Source organism: Eucyclogobius newberryi, unplaced genomic scaffold (assembly GCF_026437365.1).
Source record: "Eucyclogobius newberryi isolate DKJ021-1_F unplaced genomic scaffold, fEucNew1.0.hap1 SCAF_10, whole genome shotgun sequence".
NCBI lineage: Eukaryota > Metazoa > Chordata > Actinopteri > Gobiiformes > Gobiidae > Eucyclogobius > Eucyclogobius newberryi.
Genome location: NW_027315724.1, coordinates 945,188 through 966,910, shown reverse-complemented (window position 1 = coordinate 966,910; position 21,723 = coordinate 945,188). Strand labels below are relative to the sequence as shown.

Genomic DNA, 21,723 nt, shown 5'->3' with positions numbered 1-21,723 from the left:
CGAAAAACGACAGAGTCCCTCGGGTATAGTGTACTATTGCCGAAAAACGACAGAGTCCCTCGGGTATAGTGTACTATTGCCGAAAAACGACAGAGTCCCTCGGGTATAGTGTACTATTGGCTGGAAGCTCGGTTTTTTTTCTAAGACCAGCAGGGGTATATGGTACTATATTCTGGTGGTCAGATCACCTCCAGGCACCAGGGGAGTGCTTTTCTGGGGGCAAACTGTGCACTGATGATGGGGGATTATTTCATTTTGCTCATTTTGGTGTTTTTTCACATTTTAACCCATTTTCACCCCTTTTGCTCACATCTTCAAACTCGGGCCCTGATTACAAGTTCTGACCAAATGATGACAAACACGGTATTTATTATGTATTTTTTTCATTTTTTTTATTTTTCCAACTTATACATCCATCATTGGTGCCAGGCAGGTTGTGGAGAAAGCAGTGAAGAAAGGAGAGAGCCATCACAGAAAAGATGTCCATCCAGGGTCAAGGTACCCTGCACTTTTACATATCCAAATGACAGCATTTAAAGTTTTTTAGCGTATGGTATCTCTCGTTGCATGGAACCGCACAGAGGCCAACGCCACACTGACGGCACCTGTACTTTGTTTGCCGCCTGCCTTTGGTACGAGAGCGGTCAGAGCACACGGCGCAGTCTGGACGTCCCTCTGCTTGACAAAGCCAATGACGCTCTGTGAGTCTCTGTGGCATTTCACCCTCCGGTCTTGAGCGCCTTTCTTGTTTTTTGGAGTGATCAGCCAGTAATGCATCAATAATGTTCTGAATGTAAACCTTTAAAGGTTTGTGTGGGCCTGGAGTGGATTTGGTGTATATGATGTGTGAGTTGACAATACTTATGCTTATAATGGCATTGAATATGCGATGATACCATTTCCGGGACCTGTGTGGAAAGAGGTATGTCTTCATCCTCTGGTCAGCAGTGTCCACTCCACCCATGTAGGCGTTGTACTGGTCGACACATACAGGTCTTTTGATGTCACGGAAGCCAGTGTCATCTGTCTTGGATCGGATCCTCCTCTGAACACAATCATTTCCATGGACTGTGGACAACATGGTGAGACGTTTAGTATCGTGCCAAGCACAAGCCAGGAGTTTTCCCTTTCTGCAAAAAACTGGGTCATCTCCTTTTTTCAGCTGTAAGACACTTTTACCAAGGCATTTTGGCATCCCCAACCTGGTAATCCTTACCGTCCCACACAGTCCAGTTTCCAAATCTGCTAATTCATTTGCAATTACAGGCGAGGTATAGTAACTGTCCATGTAAATCTCGTGTCCTTTGCCCGTAAAGGGAGAAACCAACTCACGGACAACTGCGTGTGTTGCACTGATGTTGCTTGCATTATTTTTGTACTGTCCAGTGTGCATTGACCAGCGCAAAACATACCCTGAACAGCTTTCACTCAGGGCATACACTCTATAGCCATATTTGTCAGGTTTATTCGGAGAGTAACATTTTAGTGAAGATCTCCCCTTGAAAGCTATTGTCATTTCATCTAAAGAAAGCTCCTTGATTGGACTGTAAACTGCTGCAAATTTGGGAATAATCAAATCTATTATTGGGCGGACTTTGAACAGTTTATCGTGCCCGGGCTCGCCTGTTCTCACATAATCATTATTGTTGACAAAATGAAAGAACGAAAGAATGATTTCAAATCTGTTTCTTGACATTACATTTCCAAATCCAGGCGTTTGTGTAAGCCAAAATGTTCCCCAGTAATCCTCGATTTCAGGTTTCTCAACAAGGCCCATGGAGAGATGCAAAGCGAAGAAAGCTTTCATTTCGGTGACTGATACATCATACCACTCAAGAAATCTTGAATGTGGCTTCAGAATCATAGGTGCCATACACTGATGTGCATATCTATTTGTCTCATCAGTAATGAAAGTCCAAAACTGATCGGTCAGAAAGAGTGACAGAATATCAAATGGATTAGCATCCGTCAGATCCATCTCTCCTGTGTAGCCAACTGGGTCTTCAAAAGGTTTGATCCATGCCTCAAATACCTCGACCTCTCTCAGCATGTCCCAGCTCTCATCCACCGGGCAAGTTTTACTGCAGCCACTGGTTCCACTGGTTCCTCGCCTCCGTCTGTCCTTTGCACCTGTCCGTTGTTTCGAAGTCCCTTCATCTCCACTTGAAAATCCATCGTCACTCTCGGGGAGATAATACCCTTCAGAGTCAGAATCTGCTGTAAATTGCATGCCACGTGTACTTCCTCCAGCCATTTTTTTCCTTACCGGATCTGCCCTGGATCATACCTGGCTAATAAAGGGAAGTTGCACCGAACCGACCAATGACTGAAGTGATTCATTTTCTACTATTATTTCATTAATTTCCTTGTACGGTAAAGTTGCATTTCTGCGACTTTGGCGCTTAAAGGGTTAGGCAAAAACTAAGCAAAACATTGCTGTCCTGCTACTTTTGTACATTTTGAGAGTAATTTATGCAAAAATACCAGGCGCCATCAGCATTTTTTGAAATGATTTACAAAACTAAAAACTTATTTTGACTAAACAGGTGGTGCCTATATGGTATTTTCTATGTATTTCATGGAAACAGAGTATTTTATGCCAAAACACATAGGAATAATAGAATAATATTCAGGCTAAAAGCAGGGAAATGGCCAAATGATAAAGAAAGCCCAAAAGGTGTCTTGAAACATTGACTCTTACATTTGAGCAGGGTTTTCTTTAGGTTGAAAGAGTCAAGTTGACAAGAAAAGCTTGTCTGTTCCTCCTGGAAAAGCACGAGTCCCATTCCCCATCTGGAGCTGGTGAAACATGGATATAAAAGCAGTCTCCACCCCAGAGCCCTTCGCTTACGGCCATACCACCCTGAACACGCCCGATCTCGTCTGATCTCGGAAGCTAAGCAGGGTCGGGCCTGGTTAGTACTTGGATGGGAGACAGCGCCTGGGAATACCAGGTGCTGTAAGCTTTTATCTTCTTTTGTAAAGCCTTCAACAGACAAAGAAACAAAGAAACACAGTATGTGTGCATATTTTGAAACTAAAGTGGAACCAAAAACACAGTCAATTTGACTTTAAAATCACACATTTTTGTACAAACTGCCATTTAGAATATGGAGAGCAGAGGGAGCTGTCCTGCTACTTTTGTACATTTAGAGTCTTTTATGACCAAAAAATATATTCTGAAACTTGTAAAAAAGGATGTAAAAATACCAGGTGCTGAAAGCAATTTTCAACGCAATTGACCTGTTTAATAAAAAATAAAAAAAGAGTATTTATGCCCCAAGAAACCCCTGAGAAACATTGTTGTCCTGCTACTTTTGTACATTTTGAGCGAGTATTTTATGCCCCAAAAATATTTTGAAGCTTGTAAAAAGTATGTAAAAAATACCAGGTGCTGAAAGCATTTTTTAAACAATTGAGTGTAAAATAAAGATAAAAATATAGAGTATTTTAAGCAAAAAAATCAAAACAAAACTTTACTGTCTTGCTACTTTTGTACATTTGAGAGTATTTTAGGCCAAAAAATATATATATATATATTTTGAAGCCTGTTAAAAGTATGTAAAAATGTTCAGCACAATTTACCTGTTTTATAAAAAAAAAAAAAAAAAGAGTATTAATGCAAAAAAAAAAAAAAAATTGTTGTCCTGCTACTTTTGTACATTTGAGAGAATATTTTATGCCCCCAAAAATATTTTGAAGCTTGTAAAAAAATATGTAAAAAATATCAGGTGCGGAAAGCATTTTTTGAAACAATTGAGTGTAAATTAAAGATAAAAAAGAGTATTTTAAGCAAAAACTAAGCAAAACATTGCTGTCCTGCTACTTTTGTACATTTTGAGAGTAATTTATGCAAAAATACCAGGCGCCATCAGCATTTTTTGAAATGATTTACAAAACTAAAAACTTATTTTGACTAAACAGGTGGTGCCTATATGGTATTTTCTATGTATTTCATGGAAACAGAGTATTTTATGCCAAAACACATAGGAATAATAGAATAATATTCAGGCTAAAAGCAGGGAAATGGCCAAATGATAAAGAAAGCCCAAAAGGTGTCTTGAAACATTGACTCTTACATTTGAGCAGGGTTTTCTTTAGGTTGAAAGAGTCAAGTTGACAAGAAAAGCTTGTCTGTTCCTCCTGGAAAAGCACGAGTCCCATTCCCCATCTGGAGCTGGTGAAACATGGATATAAAAGCAGTCTCCACCCCAGAGCCCTTCGCTTACGGCCATACCACCCTGAACACGCCCGATCTCGTCTGATCTCGGAAGCTAAGCAGGGTCGGGCCTGGTTAGTACTTGGATGGGAGACCGCCTGGGAATACCAGGTGCTGTAAGCTTTTATCTTCTTTTGTAAAGCCTTCAACAGACAAAGAAACAAAGAAACACAGTATGTGTGCATATTTTGAAACTAAAGTGGAACCAAAAACACAGTCAATTTGACTTTAAAATCACACATTTTTGTACAAACTGCCATTTAGAATATGGACAGCAGAGGGAGCTGTCCTGCTACTTTTGTACATTTAGAGTCTTTTATGACCAAAAAATATATTCTGAAACTTGTAAAAAAGGATGTAAAAATACCAGGTGCTGAAAGCAATTTTCAACGCAATTGACCTGTTTAATAAAAAATAAAAAAAGAGTATTTATGCCCCAAGAAACCCCTGAGAAACATTGTTGTCCTGCTACTTTTGTACATTTTGAGCGAGTATTTTATGCCCCAAAAATATTTTGAAGCTTGTAAAAAGTATGTAAAAAATACCAGGTGCTGAAAGCATTTTTTAAACAATTGAGTGTAAAATAAAGATAAAAATATAGAGTATTTTAAGCAAAAAAATCAAAACAAAACTTTACTGTCTTGCTACTTTTGTACATTTGAGAGTATTTTAGGCCAAAAAATATATATATATATATTTTGAAGCCTGTTAAAAGTATGTAAAAATGTTCAGCACAATTTACCTGTTTTATAAAAAAAAAAAAAAAAAAGAGTATTAATGCAAAAAAAAAAAAAAATTGTTGTCCTGCTACTTTTGTACATTTGAGAGAATATTTTATGCCCCCAAAAATATTTTGAAGCTTGTAAAAAAATATGTAAAAAATATCAGGTGCGGAAAGCATTTTTTGAAACAATTGAGTGTAAATTAAAGATAAAAAAGAGTATTTTAAGCAAAAACTAAGCAAAACATTGCTGTCCTGCTACTTTTGTACATTTTGAGAGTAATTTATGCAAAAATACCAGGCGCCATCAGCATTTTTTGAAATGATTTACAAAACTAAAAACTTATTTTGACTAAACAGGTGGTGCCTATATGGTATTTTCTATGTATTTCATGGAAACAGAGTATTTTATGCCAAAACACATAGGAATAATAGAATAATATTCAGGCTAAAAGCAGGGAAATGGCCAAATGATAAAGAAAGCCCAAAAGGTGTCTTGAAACATTGACTCTTACATTTGAGCAGGGTTTTCTTTAGGTTGAAAGAGTCAAGTTGACAAGAAAAGCTTGTCTGTTCCTCCTGGAAAAGCACGAGTCCCATTCCCCATCTGGAGCTGGTGAAACATGGATATAAAAGCAGTCTCCACCCCAGAGCCCTTCGCTTACGGCCATACCACCCTGAACACGCCCGATCTCGTCTGATCTCGGAAGCTAAGCAGGGTCGGGCCTGGTTAGTACTTGGATGGGAGACCGCCTGGGAATACCAGGTGCTGTAAGCTTTTATCTTCTTTTGTAAAGCCTTCAACAGACAAAGAAACAAAGAAACACAGTATGTGTGCATATTTTGAAACTAAAGTGGAACCAAAAACACAGTCAATTTGACTTTAAAATCACACATTTTTGTACAAACTGCCATTTAGAATATGGACAGCAGAGGGAGCTGTCCTGCTACTTTTGTACATTTAGAGTCTTTTATGACCAAAAAATATATTCTGAAACTTGTAAAAAAGGATGTAAAAATACCAGGTGCTGAAAGCAATTTTCAACGCAATTGACCTGTTTAATAAAAAATAAAAAAAGAGTATTTATGCCCCAAGAAACCCCTGAGAAACATTGTTGTCCTGCTACTTTTGTACATTTTGAGCGAGTATTTTATGCCCCAAAAATATTTTGAAGCTTGTAAAAAGTATGTAAAAAATACCAGGTGCTGAAAGCATTTTTTAAACAATTGAGTGTAAAATAAAGATAAAAATATAGAGTATTTTAAGCAAAAAAATCAAAACAAAACTTTACTGTCTTGCTACTTTTGTACATTTGAGAGTATTTTAGGCCAAAAAATATATATATATATTTTGAAGCCTGTTAAAAGTATGTAAAAATGTTCAGCACAATTTACCTGTTTTATAAAAAAAAAAAAAAAAAGAGTATTAATGCAAAAAAAAAAAAAAAATTGTTGTCCTGCTACTTTTGTACATTTGAGAGAATATTTTATGCCCCCAAAAATATTTTGAAGCTTGTAAAAAAATGTGTAAAAATATCAGGTGCGGAAAGCATTTTTTGAAACAATTGAGTGTAAATTAAAGATAAAAAGAGTATTTTAAGCAAAAACTAAGCAAAACATTGCTGTCCTGCTACTTTTGTACATTTTGAGAGTAATTTATGCAAAAATACCAGGCGCCATCAGCATTTTTTGAAATGATTTACAAAACTAAAAACTTATTTTGACTAAACAGGTGGTGCCTATATGGTATTTTCTATGTATTTCATGGAAACAGAGTATTTTATGCCAAAACACATAGGAATAATAGAATAATATTCAGGCTAAAAGCAGGGAAATGGCCAAATGATAAAGAAAGCCCAAAAGGTGTCTTGAAACATTGACTCTTACATTTGAGCAGGGTTTTCTTTAGGTTGAAAGAGTCAAGTTGACAAGAAAAGCTTGTCTGTTCCTCCTGGAAAAGCACGAGTCCCATTCCCCATCTGGAGCTGGTGAAACATGGATATAAAAGCAGTCTCCACCCCAGAGCCCTTCGCTTACGGCCATACCACCCTGAACACGCCCGATCTCGTCTGATCTCGGAAGCTAAGCAGGGTCGGGCCTGGTTAGTACTTGGATGGGAGACCGCCTGGGAATACCAGGTGCTGTAAGCTTTTATCTTCTTTTGTAAAGCCTTCAACAGACAAAGAAACAAAGAAACACAGTATGTGTGCATATTTTGAAACTAAAGTGGAACCAAAAACACAGTCAATTTGACTTTAAAATCACACATTTTTGTACAAACTGCCATTTAGAATATGGACAGCAGAGGGAGCTGTCCTGCTACTTTTGTACATTTAGAGTCTTTTATGACCAAAAAATATATTCTGAAACTTGTAAAAAAGGATGTAAAAATACCAGGTGCTGAAAGCAATTTTCAACGCAATTGACCTGTTTAATAAAAAATAAAAAAAGAGTATTTATGCCCCAAGAAACCCCTGAGAAACATTGTTGTCCTGCTACTTTTGTACATTTTGAGCGAGTATTTTATGCCCCAAAAATATTTTGAAGCTTGTAAAAAGTATGTAAAAAATACCAGGTGCTGAAAGCATTTTTTAAACAATTGAGTGTAAAATAAAGATAAAAATATAGAGTATTTTAAGCAAAAAAATCAAAACAAAACTTTACTGTCTTGCTACTTTTGTACATTTGAGAGTATTTTAGGCCAAAAAATATATATATATATATTTTGAAGCCTGTTAAAAGTATGTAAAAATGTTCAGCACAATTTACCTGTTTTATAAAAAAAAAAAAAAAAAAGAGTATTAATGCAAAAAAAAAAAAAAATTGTTGTCCTGCTACTTTTGTACATTTGAGAGAATATTTTATGCCCCCAAAAATATTTTGAAGCTTGTAAAAAAATATGTAAAAAATATCAGGTGCGGAAAGCATTTTTTGAAACAATTGAGTGTAAATTAAAGATAAAAAAGAGTATTTTAAGCAAAAACTAAGCAAAACATTGCTGTCCTGCTACTTTTGTACATTTTGAGAGTAATTTATGCAAAAATACCAGGCGCCATCAGCATTTTTTGAAATGATTTACAAAACTAAAAACTTATTTTGACTAAACAGGTGGTGCCTATATGGTATTTTCTATGTATTTCATGGAAACAGAGTATTTTATGCCAAAACACATAGGAATAATAGAATAATATTCAGGCTAAAAGCAGGGAAATGGCCAAATGATAAAGAAAGCCCAAAAGGTGTCTTGAAACATTGACTCTTACATTTGAGCAGGGTTTTCTTTAGGTTGAAAGAGTCAAGTTGACAAGAAAAGCTTGTCTGTTCCTCCTGGAAAAGCACGAGTCCCATTCCCCATCTGGAGCTGGTGAAACATGGATATAAAAGCAGTCTCCACCCCAGAGCCCTTCGCTTACGGCCATACCACCCTGAACACGCCCGATCTGTCTGATCTCGGAAGCTAAGCAGGGTCGGGCCTGGTTAGTACTTGGATGGGAGACCGCCTGGGAATACCAGGTGCTGTAAGCTTTTATCTTCTTTTGTAAAGCCTTCAACAGACAAAGAAACAAAGAAACACAGTATGTGTGCATATTTTGAAACTAAAGTGGAACCAAAAACACAGTCAATTTGACTTTAAAATCACACATTTTTGTACAAACTGCCATTTAGAATATGGACAGCAGAGGGAGCTGTCCTGCTACTTTTGTACATTTAGAGTCTTTTATGACCAAAAAATATATTCTGAAACTTGTAAAAAAGGATGTAAAAATACCAGGTGCTGAAAGCAATTTTCAACGCAATTGACCTGTTTAATAAAAAATAAAAAAAGAGTATTTATGCCCCAAGAAACCCCTGAGAAACATTGTTGTCCTGCTACTTTTGTACATTTTGAGCGAGTATTTTATGCCCCAAAAATATTTTGAAGCTTGTAAAAAGTATGTAAAAAATACCAGGTGCTGAAAGCATTTTTTAAACAATTGAGTGTAAAATAAAGATAAAAATATAGAGTATTTTAAGCAAAAAAATCAAAACAAAACTTTACTGTCTTGCTACTTTTGTACATTTGAGAGTATTTTAGGCCAAAAAATATATATATATATTTTGAAGCCTGTTAAAAGTATGTAAAAATGTTCAGCACAATTTACCTGTTTTATAAAAAAAAAAAAAAAAAGAGTATTAATGCAAAAAAAAAAAAAACATTGTTGTCCTGCTACTTTTGTACATTTGAGAGAATATTTTATGCCCCCAAAAATATTTTGAAGCTTGTAAAAAAATGTGTAAAAATATCAGGTGCGGAAAGCATTTTTTGAAACAATTGAGTGTAAATTAAAGATAAAAAGAGTATTTTAAGCAAAAACTAAGCAAAACATTGCTGTCCTGCTACTTTTGTACATTTTGAGAGTAATTTATGCAAAAATACCAGGCGCCATCAGCATTTTTTGAAATGATTTACAAAACTAAAAACTTATTTTGACTAAACAGGTGGTGCCTATATGGTATTTTCTATGTATTTCATGGAAACAGAGTATTTTATGCCAAAACACATAGGAATAATAGAATAATATTCAGGCTAAAAGCAGGGAAATGGCCAAATGATAAAGAAAGCCCAAAAGGTGTCTTGAAACATTGACTCTTACATTTGAGCAGGGTTTTCTTTAGGTTGAAAGAGTCAAGTTGACAAGAAAAGCTTGTCTGTTCCTCCTGGAAAAGCACGAGTCCCATTCCCCATCTGGAGCTGGTGAAACATGGATATAAAAGCAGTCTCCACCCCAGAGCCCTTCGCTTACGGCCATACCACCCTGAACACGCCCGATCTCGTCTGATCTCGGAAGCTAAGCAGGGTCGGGCCTGGTTAGTACTTGGATGGTAGACCGCCTGGGAATACCAGGTGCTGTAAGCTTTTATCTTCTTTTGTAAAGCCTTCAACAGACAAAGAAACAAAGAAACACAGTATGTGTGCATATTTTGAAACTAAAGTGGAACCAAAAACACAGTCAATTTGACTTTAAAATCACACATTTTTGTACAAACTGCCATTTAGAATATGGACAGCAGAGGGAGCTGTCCTGCTACTTTTGTACATTTAGAGTCTTTTATGACCAAAAAATATATTCTGAAACTTGTAAAAAAGGATGTAAAAATACCAGGTGCTGAAAGCAATTTTCAACGCAATTGACCTGTTTAATAAAAAATAAAAAAAGAGTATTTATGCCCCAAGAAACCCCTGAGAAACATTGTTGTCCTGCTACTTTTGTACATTTTGAGCGAGTATTTTATGCCCCAAAAATATTTTGAAGCTTGTAAAAAGTATGTAAAAAATACCAGGTGCTGAAAGCATTTTTTATACAATTGAGTGTAAAATAAAGATAAAAATATAGAGTATTTTAAGCAAAAAAATCAAAACAAAACTTTACTGTCTTGCTACTTTTGTACATTTGAGAGTATTTTAGGCCAAAAAATATATATATATATATTTTGAAGCCTGTTAAAAGTATGTAAAAATGTTCAGCACAATTTACCTGTTTTATAAAAAAAAAAAAAAAAGAGTATTAATGCAAAAAAAAAAAAACATTGTTGTCCTGCTACTTTTGTACATTTGAGAGAATATTTTATGCCCCCAAAAATATTTTGAAGCTTGTAAAAAAATATGTAAAAATATCAGGTGCGGAAAGCATTTTTTGAAACAATTGAGTGTAAATTAAAGATAAAAAGAGTATTTTAAGCAAAAACTAAGCAAAACATTGCTGTCCTGCTACTTTTGTACATTTTGAGAGTAATTTATGCAAAAATACCAGGCGCCATCAGCATTTTTTGAAATGATTTACAAAACTAAAAACTTATTTTGACTAAACAGGTGGTGCCTATATGGTATTTTCTATGTATTTCATGGAAACAGAGTATTTTATGCCAAAACACATAGGAATAATAGAATAATATTCAGGCTAAAAGCAGGGAAATGGCCAAATGATAAAGAAAGCCCAAAAGGTGTCTTGAAACATTGACTCTTACATTTGAGCAGGGTTTTCTTTAGGTTGAAAGAGTCAAGTTGACAAGAAAAGCTTGTCTGTTCCTCCTGGAAAAGCACGAGTCCCATTCCCCATCTGGAGCTGGTGAAACATGGATATAAAAGCAGTCTCCACCCCAGAGCCCTTCGCTTACGGCCATACCACCCTGAACACGCCCGATCTCGTCTGATCTCGGAAGCTAAGCAGGGTCGGGCCTGGTTAGTACTTGGATGGGAGACCGCCTGGGAATACCAGGTGCTGTAAGCTTTTATCTTCTTTTGTAAAGCCTTCAACAGACAAAGAAACAAAGAAACACAGTATGTGTGCATATTTTGAAACTAAAGTGGAACCAAAAACACAGTCAATTTGACTTTAAAATCACACATTTTTGTACAAACTGCCATTTAGAATATGGACAGCAGAGGGAGCTGTCCTGCTACTTTTGTACATTTAGAGTCTTTTATGACCAAAAAATATATTCTGAAACTTGTAAAAAAGGATGTAAAAATACCAGGTGCTGAAAGCAATTTTCAACGCAATTGACCTGTTTAATAAAAAATAAAAAAAGAGTATTTATGCCCCAAGAAACCCCTGAGAAACATTGTTGTCCTGCTACTTTTGTACATTTTGAGCGAGTATTTTATGCCCCAAAAATATTTTGAAGCTTGTAAAAAGTATGTAAAAAATACCAGGTGCTGAAAGCATTTTTTAAACAATTGAGTGTAAAATAAAGATAAAAATATAGAGTATTTTAAGCAAAAAAATCAAAACAAAACTTTACTGTCTTGCTACTTTTGTACATTTGAGAGTATTTTAGGCCAAAAAATATATATATATATATATTTTGAAGCCTGTTAAAAGTATGTAAAAATGTTCAGCACAATTTACCTGTTTTATAAAAAAAAAAAAAAAAGAGTATTAATGCAAAAAAAAAAAAAAAATTGTTGTCCTGCTACTTTTGTACATTTGAGAGAATATTTTATGCCCCCAAAAATATTTTGAAGCTTGTAAAAAAATATGTAAAAAATATCAGGTGCGGAAAGCATTTTTTGAAACAATTGAGTGTAAATTAAAGATAAAAAAGAGTATTTTAAGCAAAAACTAAGCAAAACATTGCTGTCCTGCTACTTTTGTACATTTTGAGAGTAATTTATGCAAAAATACCAGGCGCCATCAGCATTTTTTGAAATGATTTACAAAACTAAAAACTTATTTTGACTAAACAGGTGGTGCCTATATGGTATTTTCTATGTATTTCATGGAAACAGAGTATTTTATGCCAAAACACATAGGAATAATAGAATAATATTCAGGCTAAAAGCAGGGAAATGGCCAAATGATAAAGAAAGCCCAAAAGGTGTCTTGAAACATTGACTCTTACATTTGAGCAGGGTTTTCTTTAGGTTGAAAGAGTCAAGTTGACAAGAAAAGCTTGTCTGTTCCTCCTGGAAAAGCACGAGTCCCATTCCCCATCTGGAGCTGGTGAAACATGGATATAAAAGCAGTCTCCACCCCAGAGCCCTTCGCTTACGGCCATACCACCCTGAACACGCCCGATCTCGTCTGATCTCGGAAGCTAAGCAGGGTCGGGCCTGGTTAGTACTTGGATGGGAGACCGCCTGGGAATACCAGGTGCTGTAAGCTTTTATCTTCTTTTGTAAAGCCTTCAACAGACAAAGAAACAAAGAAACACAGTATGTGTGCATATTTTGAAACTAAAGTGGAACCAAAAACACAGTCAATTTGACTTTAAAATCACACATTTTTGTACAAACTGCCATTTAGAATATGGACAGCAGAGGGAGCTGTCCTGCTACTTTTGTACATTTAGAGTCTTTTATGACCAAAAAATATATTCTGAAACTTGTAAAAAAGGATGTAAAAATACCAGGTGCTGAAAGCAATTTTCAACGCAATTGACCTGTTTAATAAAAAATAAAAAAAGAGTATTTATGCCCCAAGAAACCCCTGAGAAACATTGTTGTCCTGCTACTTTTGTACATTTTGAGCGAGTATTTTATGCCCCAAAAATATTTTGAAGCTTGTAAAAAGTATGTAAAAAATACCAGGTGCTGAAAGCATTTTTTAAACAATTGAGTGTAAAATAAAGATAAAAATATAGAGTATTTTAAGCAAAAAAATCAAAACAAAACTTTACTGTCTTGCTACTTTTGTACATTTGAGAGTATTTTAGGCCAAAAAATATATATATATATATTTTGAAGCCTGTTAAAAGTATGTAAAAATGTTCAGCACAATTTACCTGTTTTATAAAAAAAAAAAAAAAAGAGTATTAATGCAAAAAAAAAAAAAAAATTGTTGTCCTGCTACTTTTGTACATTTGAGAGAATATTTTATGCCCCCAAAAATATTTTGAAGCTTGTAAAAAAATATGTAAAAAATATCAGGTGCGGAAAGCATTTTTTGAAACAATTGAGTGTAAATTAAAGATAAAAAAGAGTATTTTAAGCAAAAACTAAGCAAAACATTGCTGTCCTGCTACTTTTGTACATTTTGAGAGTAATTTATGCAAAAATACCAGGCGCCATCAGCATTTTTTGAAATGATTTACAAAACTAAAAACTTATTTTGACTAAACAGGTGGTGCCTATATGGTATTTTCTATGTATTTCATGGAAACAGAGTATTTTATGCCAAAACACATAGGAATAATAGAATAATATTCAGGCTAAAAGCAGGGAAATGGCCAAATGATAAAGAAAGCCCAAAAGGTGTCTTGAAACATTGACTCTTACATTTGAGCAGGGTTTTCTTTAGGTTGAAAGAGTCAAGTTGACAAGAAAAGCTTGTCTGTTCCTCCTGGAAAAGCACGAGTCCCATTCCCCATCTGGAGCTGGTGAAACATGGATATAAAAGCAGTCTCCACCCCAGAGCCCTTCGCTTACGGCCATACCACCCTGAACACGCCCGATCTCGTCTGATCTCGGAAGCTAAGCAGGGTCGGGCCTGGTTAGTACTTGGATGGTAGACCGCCTGGGAATACCAGGTGCTGTAAGCTTTTATCTTCTTTTGTAAAGCCTTCAACAGACAAAGAAACAAAGAAACACAGTATGTGTGCATATTTTGAAACTAAAGTGGAACCAAAAACACAGTCAATTTGACTTTAAAATCACACATTTTTGTACAAACTGCCATTTAGAATATGGACAGCAGAGGGAGCTGTCCTGCTACTTTTGTACATTTAGAGTCTTTTATGACCAAAAAATATATTCTGAAACTTGTAAAAAAGGATGTAAAAATACCAGGTGCTGAAAGCAATTTTCAACGCAATTGACCTGTTTAATAAAAAATAAAAAAAGAGTATTTATGCCCCAAGAAACCCCTGAGAAACATTGTTGTCCTGCTACTTTTGTACATTTTGAGCGAGTATTTTATGCCCCAAAAATATTTTGAAACTTGTAAAAAGTATGTAAAAAATACCAGGTGCTGAAAGCATTTTTTATACAATTGAGTGTAAAATAAAGATAAAAATATAGAGTATTTTAAGCAAAAAAATCAAAACAAAACTTTACTGTCTTGCTACTTTTGTACATTTGAGAGTATTTTAGGCCAAAAAATATATATATATATATTTTGAAGCCTGTTAAAAGTATGTAAAAATGTTCAGCACAATTTACCTGTTTTATAAAAAAAAAGAAAAAAGAGTATTAATGCAAAAAAAAAAAAAACATTGTTGTCCTGCTACTTTTGTACATTTGAGAGAATATTTTATGCCCCCAAAAATATTTTGAAGCTTGTAAAAAAATATGTAAAAAATATCAGGTGCGGAAAGCATTTTTTGAAACAATTGAGTGTAAATTAAAGATAAAAAAGAGTATTTTAAGCAAAAACTAAGCAAAACATTGCTGTCCTGCTACTTTTGTACATTTTGAGAGTAATTTATGCAAAAATACCAGGCGCCATCAGCATTTTTTGAAATGATTTACAAAACTAAAAACTTATTTTGACTAAACAGGTGGTGCCTATATGGTATTTTCTATGTATTTCATGGAAACAGAGTATTTTATGCCAAAACACATAGGAATAATAGAATAATATTCAGGCTAAAAGCAGGGAAATGGCCAAATGATAAAGAAAGCCCAAAAGGTGTCTTGAAACATTGACTCTTACATTTGAGCAGGGTTTTCTTTAGGTTGAAAGAGTCAAGTTGACAAGAAAAGCTTGTCTGTTCCTCCTGGAAAAGCACGAGTCCCATTCCCCATCTGGAGCTGGTGAAACATGGATATAAAAGCAGTCTCCACCCCAGAGCCCTTCGCTTACGGCCATACCACCCTGAACACGCCCGATCTCGTCTGATCTCAGAAGCTAAGCAGGGTCGGGCCTGGTTAGTACTTGGATGGGAGACCGCCTGGGAATACCAGGTGCTGTAAGCTTTTATCTTCTTTTGTAAAGCCTTCAACAGACAAAGAAACAAAGAAACACAGTATGTGTGCATATTTTGAAACTAAAGTGGAACCAAAAACACAGTCAATTTGACTTTAAAATCACACATTTTTGTACAAACTGCCATTTAGAATATGGACAGCAGAGGGAGCTGTCCTGCTACTTTTGTACATTTAGAGTCTTTTATGACCAAAAAATATATTCTGAAACTTGTAAAAAAGGATGTAAAAATACCAGGTGCTGAAAGCAATTTTCAACGCAATTGACCTGTTTAATAAAAAATAAAAAAAGAGTATTTATGCCCCAAGAAACCCCTGAGAAACATTGTTGTCCTGCTACTTTTGTACATTTTGAGCGAGTATTTTATGCCCCAAAAATATTTTGAAGCTTGTAAAAAGTATGTAAAAAATACCAGGTGCTGAAAGCATTTTTTAAACAATTGAGTGTAAAATAAAGATAAAAATATAGAGTATTTTAAGCAAAAAAATCAAAACAAAACTTTACTGTCTTGCTACTTTTGTACATTTGAGAGTATTTTAGGCCAAAAAATATATATATATATTTTGAAGCCTGTTAAAAGTATGTAAAAATGTTCAGCACAATTTACCTGTTTTATAAAAAAAAAGAAAAAAGAGTATTAATGCAAAAAAAAAAAAAACATTGTTGTCCTGCTACTTTTGTACATTTGAGAGAATATTTTATGCCCCCAAAAATATTTTGAAGCTTGTAAAAAAATATGTAAAAAATATCAGGTGCGGAAAGCATTTTTTGAAACAATTGAGTGTAAATTAAAGATAAAAAAGAGTATTTTAAGCAAAAACTAAGCAAAACATTGCTGTCCTGCTACTTTTGTACATTTTGAGAGTAATTTATGCAAAAATACCAGGCGCCATCAGCATTTTTTGAAATGATTTACAAAACTAAAAACTTATTTTGACTAAACAGGTGGTGCCTATATGGTATTTTCTATGTATTTCATGGAAACAGAGTATTTTATGCCAAAACACATAGGAATAATAGAATAATATTCAGGCTAAAAGCAGGGAAATGGCCAAATGATAAAGAAAGCCCAAAAGGTGTCTTGAAACATTGACTCTTACATTTGAGCAGGGTTTTCTTTAGGTTGAAAGAGTCAAGTTGACAAGAAAAGCTTGTCTGTTCCTCCTGGAAAAGCACGAGTCCCATTCCCCATCTGGAGCTGGTGAAACATGGATATAAAAGCAGTCTCCACCCCAGAGCCCTTCGCTTACGGCCATACCACCCTGAACACGCCCGATCTCGTCTGATCTCGGAAGCTAAGCAGGGTCGGGCCTGGTTAGTACTTGGATGGGAGACCGCCTGGGAATACCAGGTGCTGTAAGCATTTATCTTCTTTTGTAAAGCCTTCAACAGACAAAGAAACAAAGAAACACAGTATGTGTGCATATTTTGAAACTAAAGTGGAACCAAAAACACAGTCAATTTGACTTTAAAATCACACATTTTTGTACAAACTGCCATTTAGAATATGGACAGCAGAGGGAGCTGTCCTGCTACTTTTGTACATTTAGAGTCTTTTATGACCAAAAAATATATTCTGAAACTTGTAAAAAAGGATGTAAAAATACCAGGTGCTGAAAGCAATTTTCAACGCAATTGACCTGTTTAATAAAAAATAAAAAAAGAGTATTTATGCCCCAAGAAACCCCTGAGAAACATTGTTGTCCTGCTACTTTTGTACATTTTGAGCGAGTATTTTATGCCCCAAAAATATTTTGAAGCTTGTAAAAAGTATGTAAAAAATACCAGGTGCTGAAAGCATTTTTTAAACAATTGAGTGTAAAATAAAGATAAAAATATAGAGTATTTTAAGCAAAAAAATCAAAACAAAACTTTACTGTCTTGCTACTTTTGTACATTTGAGAGTATTTTAGGCCAAAATATATATATATATATATATATTTTGAAGCCTGTTAAAAGTATGTAAAAATGTTCAGCACAATTTACCTGTTTTATAAAAAAAAAAAAAAAAGAGTATTAATGCAAAAAAAAAAAAAACATTGTTGTCCTGCTACTTTTGTACATTTGAGAGAATATTTTATGCCCCCAAAAATATTTTGAAGCTTGTAAACAAATATGTAAAAAATATCAGGTGCGGAAAGCATTTTTTGAAACAATTGAGTGTAAATTAAAGATAAAAAGAGTATTTTAAGCAAAAACTAAGCAAAACATTGCTGTCCTGCTACTTTTGTACATTTTGAGAGTAATTTATGCAAAAATACCAGGCGCCATCAGCATTTTTTGAAATGATTTACAAAACTAAAAACTTATTTTGACTAAACAGGTGGTGCCTATATGGTATTTTCTATGTATTTCATGGAAACAGAGTATTTTATGCCAAAACACATAGGAATAATAGAATAATATTCAGGCTAAAAGCAGGGAAATGGCCGAATGATAAAGAAAGCCCAAAAGGTGTCTTGAAACATTGACTCTTACATTTGAGCAGGGTTTTCTTTAGGTTGAAAGAGTCAAGTTGACAAGAAAAGCTTGTCTGTTCCTCCTGGAAAAGCACGAGTCCCATTCCCCATCTGGAGCTGGTGAAACATGGATATAAAAGCAGTCTCCACCCCAGAGCCCTTCGCTTACGGCCATACCACCCTGAACACGCCCGATCTCGTCTGATCTCGGAAGCTAAGCAGGGTCGGGCCTGGTTAGTACTTGGATGGGAGACCGCCTGGGAATACCAGGTGCTGTAAGCTTTTATCTTCTTTTGTAAAGCCTTCAACAGACAAAGAAACAAAGAAACACAGTATGTGTGCATATTTTGAAACTAAAGTGGAACCAAAAACACAGTCAATTTGACTTTAAAATCACACATTTTTGTACAAACTGCCATTTAGAATATGGAGAGCAGAGGGAGCTGTCCTGCTACTTTTGTACATTTAGAGTCTTTTATGACCAAAAAATATATTCTGAAACTTGTAAAAAAGGATGTAAAAATACCAGGTGCTGAAAGCAATTTTCAACGCAATTGACCTGTTTAATAAAAAATAAAAAAAGAGTATTTATGCCCCAAGAAACCCCTGAGAAACATTGTTGTCCTGCTACTTTTGTACATTTTGAGCGAGTATTTTATGCCCCAAAAATATTTTGAAGCTTGTAAAAAGTATGTAAAAAATACCAGGTGCTGAAAGCATTTTTTAAACAATTGAGTGTAAAATAAAGATAAAAATATAGAGTATTTTAAGCAAAAAAATCAAAACAAAACTTTACTGTCTTGCTACTTTTGTACATTTGAGAGTATTTTAGGCCAAAAAATATATATATATATTTTGAAGCCTGTTAAAAGTATGTAAAAATGTTCAGCACAATTTACCTGTTTTATAAAAAAAAAAAAAAAAGAGTATTAATGCAAAAAAAAAAAAAAATTTGTTGTCCTGCTACTTTTGTACATTTGAGAGAATATTTTATGCCCCCAAAAATATTTTGAAGCTTGTAAAAAAATATGTAAAAATATCAGGTGCGGAAAGCATTTTTTGAAACAATTGAGTGTAAATTAAAGATAAAAAGAGTATTTTAAGCAAAAACTAAGCAAAACATTGCTGTCCTGCTACTTTTGTACATTTTGAGAGTAATTTATGCAAAAATACCAGGCGCCATCAGCATTTTTTGAAATGATTTACAAAACTAAAAACTTATTTTGACTAAACAGGTGGTGCCTATATGGTATTTTCTATGTATTTCATGGAAACAGAGTATTTTATGCCAAAACACATAGGAATAATAGAATAATATTCAGGCTAAAAGCAGGGAAATGGCCAAATGATAAAGAAAGCCCAAAAGGTGTCTTGAAACATTGACTCTTACATTTGAGCAGGGTTTTCTTTAGGTTGAAAGAGTCAAGTTGACAAGAAAAGCTTGTCTGTTCCTCCTGGAAAAGCACGAGTCCCATTCCCCATCTGGAGCTGGTGAAACATGGATATAAAAGCAGTCTCCACCCCAGAGCCCTTCGCTTACGGCCATACCACCCTGAACACGCCCGATCTCGTCTGATCTCGGAAGCTAAGCAGGGTCGGGCCTGGTTAGTACTTGGATGGGAGACCGCCTGGGAATACCAGGTGCTGTAAGCTTTTATCTTCTTTTGTAAAGCCTTCAACAGACAAAGAAACAAAGAAACACAGTATGTGTGCATATTTTGAAACTAAAGTGGAACCAAAAACACAGTCAATTTGACTTTAAAATCACACATTTTTGTACAAACTGCCATTTAGAATATGGACAGCAGAGGGAGCTGTCCTGCTACTTTTGTACATTTTGAGAGTAATTTATGCAAAAATACCAGGCGCCATCAGCATTTTTTGAAATGATTTACAAAACTAAAAACTTATTTTGACTAAACAGGTGGTGCCTATATGGTATTTTCTATGTATTTCATGGAAACAGAGTATTTTATGCCAAAACACATAGGAATAATAGAATAATATTCAGGCTAAAAGCAGGGAAATGGCCAAATGATAAAGAAAGCCCAAAAGGTGTCTTGAAACATTGACTCTTACATTTGAGCAGGGTTTTCTTTAGGTTGAAAGAGTCAAGTTGACAAGAAAAGCTTGTCTGTTCCTCCTGGAAAAGCACGAGTCCCATTCCCCATCTGGAGCTGGTGAAACATGGATATAAAAGCAGTCTCCACCCCAGAGCCCTTAGCTTACGGCCATACCACCCTGAACACGCCCGATCTCGTCTGATCTCGGAAGCTAAGCAGGGTCGGGCCTGGTTAGTACTTGGATGGGAGACCGCCTGGGAATACCAGGTGCTGTAAGCTTTTATCTTCTTTTGTAAAGCCTTCAACAGACAAAGAAACAAAGAAACACAGTATGTGTGCATATTTTGAAACTAAAGTGGAACCAAAAACACAGTCAATTTGACCTTAAAATCACACATTTTTGTACAAACTGCCATTTAGAATATGGACAGCAGAGGGAGCTGTCCTGCTACTTTTGTACATTTAGAGTCTTTTATGACCAAAAAATATATTCTGAAACTTGTAAAAAAGGATGTAAAAATACCAGGTGCTGAAAGCAATTTTCAACGCAATTGACCTGTTTAATAAAAAATAAAAAAAGAGTATTTATGCCCCAAGAAACCCCTGAGAAACATTGTTGTCCTGCTACTTTTGTACATTTTGAGCGAGTATTTTATGCCCCAAAAATATTTTGAAGCTTGTAAAAAGTATGTAAAAAATACCAGGTGCTGAAAGCATTTTTTAAACAATTGAGTGTAAAATAAAGATAAAAATATAGAGTATTTTAAGCAAAAAAATCAAAACAAAACTTTACTGTCTTGCTACTTTTGTACATTTGAGAGTATTTTAGGCCAAAATATATATATATATATATTTTGAAGCCTGTTAAAAGTATGTAAAAATGTTCAGCACAATTTACCTGTTTTATAAAAAAAAAAAAAAAAAAGAGTATTAATGCAAAAAAAAAAAAACATTGTTGTCCTGCTACTTTTGTACATTTGAGAGAATATTTTATGCCCCCAAAAATATTTTGAAGCTTGTAAAAAAATATGTAAAAATATCAGGTGCGGAAAGCATTTTTTGAAACAATTGAGTGTAAATTAAAGATAAAAAGAGTATTTTAAGCAAAAACTAAGCAAAACATTGCTGTCCTGCTACTTTTGTACATTTTGAGAGTAATTTATGCAAAAATACCAGGCGCCATCAGCATTTTTTGAAATGATTTACAAAACTAAAAACTTATTTTGACTAAACAGGTGGTGCCTATATGGTATTTTCTATGTATTTCATGGAAACAGAGTATTTTATGCCAAAACACATAGGAATAATAGAATAATATTCAGGCTAAAAGCAGGGAAATGGCCAAATGATAAAGAAAGCCCAAAAGGTGTCTTGAAACATTGACTCTTACATTTGAGCAGGGTTTTCTTTAGGTTGAAAGAGTCAAGTTGACAAGAAAAGCTTGTCTGTTCCTCCTGGAAAAGCACGAGTCCCATTCCCCATCTGGAGCTGGTGAAACATGGATATAAAAGCAGTCTCCACCCCAGAGCCCTTCGCTTACGGCCATACCACCCTGAACACGCCCGATCTCGTCTGATCTCGGAAGCTAAGCAGGGTCGGGCCTGGTTAGTACTTGGATGGGAGACCGCCTGGGAATACCAGGTGCTGTAAGCTTTTATCTTCTTTTGTAAAGCCTTCAACAGACAAAGAAACAAAGAAACACAGTATGTGTGCATATTTTGAAACTAAAGTGGAACCAAAAACACAGTCAATTTGACTTTAAAATCACACATTTTTGTACAAACTGCCATTTAGAATATGGACAGCAGAGGGAGCTGTCCTGCTACTTTTGTACATTTAGAGTCTTTTATGACCA

The 21,723-nt window shown here is 35.0% G+C and overlaps 15 non-coding genes across 15 annotated transcripts; all 15 read left to right on the top strand.

Annotated features, from left to right (window-relative positions):
• The first annotated feature begins 2,845 nt into the window (after positions 1-2,845).
• On the top strand, positions 2,846-2,966 carry LOC140380845 (5S ribosomal RNA). The gene has a single exon (XR_011931222.1). It is a non-coding gene; the product is annotated as a 5S ribosomal RNA (ribosomal RNA).
• A 1,257-nt stretch (positions 2,967-4,223) lies between these two features.
• On the top strand, positions 4,224-4,342 carry LOC140380713 (5S ribosomal RNA). The gene has a single exon (XR_011931197.1). It is a non-coding gene; the product is annotated as a 5S ribosomal RNA (ribosomal RNA).
• A 1,257-nt stretch (positions 4,343-5,599) lies between these two features.
• On the top strand, positions 5,600-5,718 carry LOC140380705 (5S ribosomal RNA). Its single transcript, XR_011931196.1, has one exon. It is a non-coding gene; the product is annotated as a 5S ribosomal RNA (ribosomal RNA).
• Positions 5,719-6,971: 1,253 nt separating this feature from the next.
• LOC140380699 (5S ribosomal RNA) lies at positions 6,972-7,090 on the top strand. The gene has a single exon (XR_011931195.1). It is a non-coding gene; the product is annotated as a 5S ribosomal RNA (ribosomal RNA).
• Positions 7,091-8,347: 1,257 nt separating this feature from the next.
• LOC140380838 (5S ribosomal RNA) lies at positions 8,348-8,465 on the top strand. The gene has a single exon (XR_011931221.1). It is a non-coding gene; the product is annotated as a 5S ribosomal RNA (ribosomal RNA).
• A 1,253-nt stretch (positions 8,466-9,718) lies between these two features.
• Positions 9,719-9,837, top strand: LOC140380829 (5S ribosomal RNA). Its single transcript, XR_011931219.1, has one exon. It is a non-coding gene; the product is annotated as a 5S ribosomal RNA (ribosomal RNA).
• A 1,253-nt stretch (positions 9,838-11,090) lies between these two features.
• Positions 11,091-11,209, top strand: LOC140380693 (5S ribosomal RNA). Its single transcript, XR_011931194.1, has one exon. It is a non-coding gene; the product is annotated as a 5S ribosomal RNA (ribosomal RNA).
• Positions 11,210-12,467: 1,258 nt separating this feature from the next.
• LOC140380654 (5S ribosomal RNA) lies at positions 12,468-12,586 on the top strand. Its single transcript, XR_011931183.1, has one exon. It is a non-coding gene; the product is annotated as a 5S ribosomal RNA (ribosomal RNA).
• A 1,256-nt stretch (positions 12,587-13,842) lies between these two features.
• LOC140380823 (5S ribosomal RNA) lies at positions 13,843-13,961 on the top strand. Its single transcript, XR_011931218.1, has one exon. It is a non-coding gene; the product is annotated as a 5S ribosomal RNA (ribosomal RNA).
• Positions 13,962-15,217: 1,256 nt separating this feature from the next.
• On the top strand, positions 15,218-15,336 carry LOC140380835 (5S ribosomal RNA). The gene has a single exon (XR_011931220.1). It is a non-coding gene; the product is annotated as a 5S ribosomal RNA (ribosomal RNA).
• Positions 15,337-16,590: 1,254 nt separating this feature from the next.
• On the top strand, positions 16,591-16,709 carry LOC140380792 (5S ribosomal RNA). The gene has a single exon (XR_011931212.1). It is a non-coding gene; the product is annotated as a 5S ribosomal RNA (ribosomal RNA).
• Positions 16,710-17,968: 1,259 nt separating this feature from the next.
• Positions 17,969-18,087, top strand: LOC140380860 (5S ribosomal RNA). The gene has a single exon (XR_011931226.1). It is a non-coding gene; the product is annotated as a 5S ribosomal RNA (ribosomal RNA).
• A 1,252-nt stretch (positions 18,088-19,339) lies between these two features.
• Positions 19,340-19,458, top strand: LOC140380857 (5S ribosomal RNA). The gene has a single exon (XR_011931225.1). It is a non-coding gene; the product is annotated as a 5S ribosomal RNA (ribosomal RNA).
• Positions 19,459-20,028: 570 nt separating this feature from the next.
• LOC140380818 (5S ribosomal RNA) lies at positions 20,029-20,147 on the top strand. The gene has a single exon (XR_011931217.1). It is a non-coding gene; the product is annotated as a 5S ribosomal RNA (ribosomal RNA).
• Positions 20,148-21,402: 1,255 nt separating this feature from the next.
• Positions 21,403-21,521, top strand: LOC140380754 (5S ribosomal RNA). Its single transcript, XR_011931203.1, has one exon. It is a non-coding gene; the product is annotated as a 5S ribosomal RNA (ribosomal RNA).
• Positions 21,522-21,723: the final 202 nt, after the last annotated feature.